Source organism: Penaeus monodon, chromosome 44 (genome assembly GCF_015228065.2).
Source record: "Penaeus monodon isolate SGIC_2016 chromosome 44, NSTDA_Pmon_1, whole genome shotgun sequence".
NCBI lineage: Eukaryota > Metazoa > Arthropoda > Malacostraca > Decapoda > Penaeidae > Penaeus > Penaeus monodon.
In genome coordinates this window covers 6,083,736-6,091,235 of record NC_051429.1, presented here as the reverse complement: position 1 = coordinate 6,091,235, position 7,500 = coordinate 6,083,736, and positions in this window count along the sequence as shown.

The following is a 7,500-nucleotide window of genomic DNA, read 5'->3' as shown; positions in this document are numbered from 1 at the left end:
TTTTTTACGGGTTTTTTTTGTTTTTTTTTTTTGTTTTTTTGTTTTTTTTTTTTTTTTGTTTTTATTTTTTTTTTTGGTTTTTTTTTTTTCTTTTTTTTTTGTTTTTTTTTTGGTTTGTGGGTTGTTGTTTTTTGGGGGGTTTTTTTTTTGCACAAAATATAAAAAAATAAAAAAATTGGGTATGTAGTTATAAGAATATAAAAAAAACTTTAGGGGATAATATGGTAAGAAGGAAAAATTCTGTTCTTTTTTTTATTTTATGAAAAACCATACGACACTTTCATTTCAGGTCTTAAAAACACACAGTGCTTATTATGGTTAATTTTTATTTCTAGGGTTATTTTCATATTTTTTTTTTTCTCATATGGTTATTTCCTTTTCATAAAAATGTGTATAACTTATAGAAAATTATATCTAAAAACACTCATTTTTCGCCCAAAAAACCCCCAAAGTGTCTGTTTGCTTTTACAGGTTAATATTTATATATATAATATATATTAAATAAGAAAAAATATATTATATTATATAAAAAATAATATAAAATAATATAATATATAATAAATATAAAGTATAATTTACATATTATAATATAATTAATTAAATATTATATTTTAATATAATTAATATATATATACTTTAACACACATACCCCCACCACACCCCATACACACATACCCACACCCACCCCACACACCAACACACAACCACACACACACAACACACACACAAACTATATTATAATATTTTAATTATTATATTAATATAAATATATATATAATATAAAAATTATAAAGTACATAGCTCACATAAAAATTACAAAAAATTTTTTTTTACAAAATAAATACAAAATTTTATATAGAGGGGTTTATATAGGTAAAAATAAAAATATACACATAATACAGTAATATGTCATATTATAATGTATTATATATATTTATATATATATTAAGGTATTGTTTATGTATGTATATGTCTATATACCTATATTTAAAATTTTTATAAATATATATGTATGTATAATTAACATATATTTACTATCAAAAAATAAATGTGTAAAATTATAATATGCATGATATATATACATACATATTATATGGATTATTGTAAATTTATGTAATACAAAAATAATATGTACATTTAATAAAACACCCCAACATACATACAGCAATATAAAAAATTATATAATATAATAATAATTAAATTTTATTATATATAAATATATATAATATAAATAATATATTTTATACATAACAATTACATAAAACTTTAACAACACCAACACACACACACACCACACATAAAAAATTATATATATATTTTATAAAAATAATAAAATTATAATATAATAATTATAATTTAATGTAAAAATTTTATTTTTTTAATATATATATTATAATAATATAATATTTTAAATTTATATAATTATATACTATATTTATTTATATATATATTTATTATTATAATTATTAAAATATATATTATAATATATATATTATATGTGTTTTTATACGGGAACGACAATTTTAATCCGGTTTCAATTTACGCGAACTAAATTTTTATCTGGTTAAATTTACGCGAACGACCTTTAACCCGGACTAAACTTAGCGAACGGCAGCGAAGCCAAGCATCTTTTTCTTAAACATAAAGAAAAAACGTTTTTTTTTATTAATTATTAGTTTTCTTTTTTTTTTTCGTTTTTCCGAGAGGATGAAAAGGGAAAAAAGGGGTAATAAACAAATAAATTAATACGTAGACGGGATAGGTCGATAAAGGATAAGGATAATTTATATAGTAGAGAAAAAAGGAAAGAATTTTTATCAGTTTTATTTTTGTTTTTTTAGCTTTTAATTTACCCATTTTATGTTGTTCTTTGGGGAGCGCCCCCAGAAGAGTGGACTTCAGATAGCAAAACCAAAGGATAAAAAATGAAAAATAATAAAAAAGAATATAAAGTAATTTAAATAAAAAAGCAATCATAAAATTTAAAAAAAAAAATTTTGATGAAAAAAAAACACAATAAAAAAAATCAGCTTATTTTGATAAAAAAAAACCCTGGGTACCTGAACGCCCTAAAAAAAAATAAAAAAATAAAAAAAAGTAGAACGCGGACAGAAACACCCAGAAAAAAAACAGAACTGAAAAAAAAAACGAAACAAAAAAAAATTTTTTTTTTTGTTAAAAAGGGAAATAGGGAAAAGAAAAAAAATAAAAAAAAATTATTCTCTGATCATGAAAAACGAGCAATAAATTTCTTCCTTTTTTTCCTTCTCCTTTCCTCCCTTTTTCCTTCTTTTTCCCCATTCCCCTCCCCTTCTTCTTCTTCTTTTTCCTCCCCCTTTCTCTTCCTTCCCTCCTCCCTCTCCTCCTCCTTTCCCTTCCCCTTTCCTCCTCCCCCTCTCCTCCTCCTTCTTCTTCTCCTTCTCTTTCCCCTCCCCCTCCCTTCCCCCCCCCTTCCCTTCTTCTTCTTTCCCCTTCTCTTTCCCTTCTCCTCCGCCTTCCCCTTCTTCCCCTTTCCCTTTTTTTCTCCTTCTTTTTTTTTCCCTCCTTCTGCTCTTCCTTCTTCTCTTCCCCTTCCCTCCCCTCCTTTTCCCCTTTTCTTTCTCCTTCTCCTCGCCTTCTCCTTTTCTCCTTTTTCCTTCTCTTTCTCTTTCTCCTTTCTTCTTCTTTTTTTTTTCCTTTGAATTTTTTCCTTTTTCCCCCTCTATCTCCCCCCCCCTTTCATTTTCTCCTTTTTCTTCCCCTTTCTCCTTCTCCATCACCCTTCCTCCTCCTCCTCTTTTCCTTCTTTTTTTCTTCTTTTTTTAGACTTTTAAAAGTAAAAAAAAAACCCCCGTTTTTATTGTTTTGTCTGGGGCGGGGGTATGGGTTGGGGTTCAAGGAAGTGAATCCCGGGTCGACTTGCCCTTGGTAAGCCAGCCCGGGTTAATGATATGTGGGATTTTATGTGGCCTGTATAAATATATATATATATATATATATATAATTATATATAATATATATATATAAATAAATAGCATATATTAAAATATATAATATAATAATTTTGTGTGTGTGTGTGTTGTGTGTGTGTGTGTGTGTGTGTGTATGGTGGTGTGTTGGTATTGTGTGTGTGTGTGTATGTGGTGGTGTGGTATGTGTGTGTGTTTTTGGTGTGCGCGCGCGGGGGGTGTGTTGTGTGTGATTTTTTATTAGTGGAGCTCATAATAACATAACCAAAAAAAAAAGAAAAGTAAAAATTAATAAATAGAATTTAAATAAAACAAATAATAAAAAATAAAAAATAATAATAAAATAAAATAATAACAAAAAAAAAAAAAAAAAAAAAATATATATTATATGGTGTGTATGTGTGTGGGTATGAAAATTTAAAATAAAAAATAATATTACGTATTGTGTATTGAATATATAATATACATATGATAGTAATGATATATATATAATATATATAATATTTATATATTATTATTTTTATATATTAAATATAATGTTATTTTTATTATATATTATATATATATATTATATATATATATATATAATATATATATAATATATATAATGCACGAATTGACAGAAATTAAAAAAAATTGACAGGAATTTACATAAATTACATGAAAAGACAAAATGACAGGAATTGAAGGAAACTAATAGGAATGACAGAATTTACAAGAAATTTCGGAAAAAGACAAGAATGACAGGAAAAGCAAAATTGCAGGGTGCAAGAATTTTCAGGGAAATAATAGAAATGAGAGAAATTGAGAGAAATTGACAAAAAATTTCGGGGAAATTTACGGAATTGTCAAGAATGACAAAAATTGAAAGGAATTTACACTAATTTATAGGTTGACAAAGTTGCAAAAAAATTGATAGGAATTTAAAAAGAATTGACAGGATTTATAAAAATTTACAGGAATTAAACAAGAATTGACAGGAATTGCAAATTTAAGAGGAAATTTTTCAAAAATTTTCAGGATTTACAAGAATAGAAGGAATTTCCAGAATTGCGGAATTTAAAGGAATTGATAAAAATTTACAGGAAATTTCAAGAGTTTTTCAGAACTGACAATAATTAACAGGAATTGACAAGAATTGACAAAGGGAAAGTCAAGAATTTACAATAATGAAGGAAAAAAAAAAAAAAAAGTGACAGGAATTAACAAGAAATTGGCAGGAATTTAAAGAGTTGACAAAATTGACAGGGAATTTAAAAAGAAATGCAGGAATTAAAGGAACTGACAGGAAATTTACAGATGTTTACAGGAACTGAAAAAAAATTGAAAGATAATGACAGGAAATTGACAGGAATCTAGGTCTAGGGAAAGGGGTGTGTGTAGTTTTATATTTTGTGTGCGGTAGTGTGTGGGTATGATGTGTATGTAATATATAACACAAATATATAATATATTATATAATATATATATATTATAATAATATATTTATAAATATATAATATATAATATATGTTGGTTTTTGTGTGTTTGTGTGTGTGTGTGTAGTATATTATTATTATAATTTATAATTAATATATATATTATTAATATAAATATATATAAAATTTTATATATAACCCCCAAAAATACACACAGCGTGTGAAAACAATAAATTACATATAAACATTATATATATATATATATATATATATATATTTAAAATAATTAATGTAAAAATATATACATATTTTCATATTAAAAAACATATCATACACACACACACACCCACCCCCACACAAAACACACACACCCCACACACACACCCAAAAACACCACACCAATTTTTATTATATAAAATATATATATATATATAATAATATATAAAATAAAACATGTGTATTTAAAAATATAAATATATTATATATAAATATATAATTAATATAAAATATAAAATTTATATAAAAATTGTATATATATAATTATAATAATATAAAATATAATATAAAATTTTTATATAAATACCTTTATATAACACAACGTATATTCTTTTTAAATACCCCACACACACAACCCCACACACCACAACCCTATATTATTTATAAATATATATATATATATATTATATAATATATATATATATATATATTATAATTATTTACAGGGCGGTAACCCTTTAAACAAAAAAAGCAGTGCTTAGGGATCAAGAAGGGAAGGAAACGAAATACTTAATACAGCATTAATAGAAAAAATTAAATAAAGAAAAAATTCAATTTTCCTTTTGGAACGAAAAATATTTTAAAGTAGCTTCATGTACCCAGTACCTAACAACAGGAATGGGACGCCTGCATTGGAAAAAATCTACTTTTTTTAGGGGCATGGATTTTTGGGCGAGAGGTCCGAGACACAAAAGTTTCTTATGAGGGGGAGAAAGGAGGGAAAAAGGTTTAGAAAGAGGAGAGGAGAGGAGAGGAGAAAGGGGGAACATTTAATTGTCTGTTTCAGGTAAAGAGAGAGGGGGAGGGAGGAGTAAGATTGGGGTTTGAAGATTTTGAAATTTTTGTTTTTTATGGAGAGGGAAGAGGTAGAAGGAGAAACATGAGATGGAAGAGGAACGATCAGGCGAAAAATAGAAATAGCTTGGAGGAAAACAGGGGGGATGGATAAAGAGTAGCCCTGGAGTAGAAAAAGGGGAAGACCTCGTCGATGTGCTTTCCCCTCTGGTCTTGCGTAAAGGAGGTCAAATTTAGCGGGGTTTTGAACCCAGCCATGAAGACACCCCCGGTCACTCGGCAGGAATCGAAGCAGAGTGGTTCTGCATGTGGCCAATCCAGAGTCGCTAAAACCCCCTCAGTGGGACAGTGCATGGCTTGCAAGCAGTTTGATCAAAGACCGGGGTGGGGACAAAAAAAGGCAGCGATGTGGAGAGAAGTGCGGGCAGGGTGGGCCAAGAGCCCAAAAATTGACAGAGGGGAGAAGTTTATGTGGTTGGCCAGGGAAGGGTGTATTCGTGGATGATTTTTGAATGGATAGAGCGCAGCAAAAAACGTGGAAGGGGGATTTTGTGTCGCGGTTGAGGTGTGGTCCCAAAAGGGGAGGAAGGGGGTCTGGAAACCATGTAATCAAATTTTTGTGATATTTAAAAGGGTAGTTTTATGCCATGGGGGCCGAAAAAAAATGGGGAGGGAAACGGGCTACCTTCAGGGTTCCCATGAGGGGTAAGAACTAGGCAATTTAACCAAAGAATCCGTGCCCATGACCCGCCCGGGGATTCAAATGCAAAACCAGCCTTTCATCTTTTTCAGCACGGCCCAAACCTTAGCAGAGAGAAGGGAAAGAAGAAGAGAAGGAAAAGGGAAAAGGGAAGAAGGGAAGACCATGATAATTAGTGAGACCCTGAGGGGCCCTGGTAGGGGGACCCTACATTGAGGCCAGTCTCCATTCAAAGCCCCCCCCCCCCCCCTCGCCCCTCTCACCCCTCACACGATCAGCAAGGCATTAGGGGGGGCGTCAAAGGAAGATGTGGGATTTTTACAAGGCTGTCCCCCAGGGTAAGGTAGAGAAGGGGGAGGAGAAAGAGGGGTTTTAAAGGGGAATTTGATCACAGTTTCTGGGGGACTGTCAGGGGGGGAGAATCCCCGTAAGGGGGATGCTGGACAAAGGGCACATCCGGAGGTATAATGGGGAAGGGGGAAAGATGCAGCTAGGGAAGGGGGGAAGGGATAGTTGGGAGGAAAGGGAGTGGGGGGAACATGAGTAAGAGGAGGATAGATGTTGCGTTACTTTGAGTGTAGAAGGGAAAGGGAGTGAAAGAAGGAGGATGATGAGGCAAGGCATGTTGCTAAGGTATGTTTAAATGGTTTTTTAATGTCTTGAGGGGTTTCGCAATGGAGTCGGTTTGGGGAGGTTGAGAAACTAAGGTTTTTTGTAGGGGGAGAATAAGGGGAGCGAAGGAGAGGTTGATAGAGAGGGGGAGGTATAAGTGGGATGGAGCATTTAGTTGTTTGTGGTTGGACAAGGGGGAAGAGACCAAGTACCGGGGAAGTAGGGACTGGGTGCTAGAATGGTGGAGACAGTAGCATTGGGTTTGGGAAAGCAAAAAAAAAAAAACTAGGGGGTAGTAGGTAAAGCGCGGTGAGGGGGAGATGGGGGAAGATGTAGAAACTCTGGGGAAAAAGGGGGGAGAGCAATTACTGGGGCAGAGAGTGAGAAACTTCATCAACGTGCTTCCTGTCTTGCTTGGTAAAGTGAGGCCAAGTTTTAATCTGAGACTTCCCTTAGATTAGATTGAGGTAGGGGGAGCCCCATAAAATAAATTTTGGGGGCCCCAAAATGGGAAAAAATGGTGGCGTGCAGGCAGTTTTATAATTTTAACCCGGTTGGCACCCGAAGGGCGCCAACAATCTTGAGGGGGTGGGGAGGTTTATATGCCTCCACCTGTAACCATTTAAAAGGAGGGGATTATTGGAAAGAATTATGGCAATATTGGAAGGGCGGTGAGTGGAAAGTTTTTTCTCCCCCAAAAAAAAAAAAATCTGACAAAATTTTTTTTGGGGGAAAGGGCCAAAAAAAATTT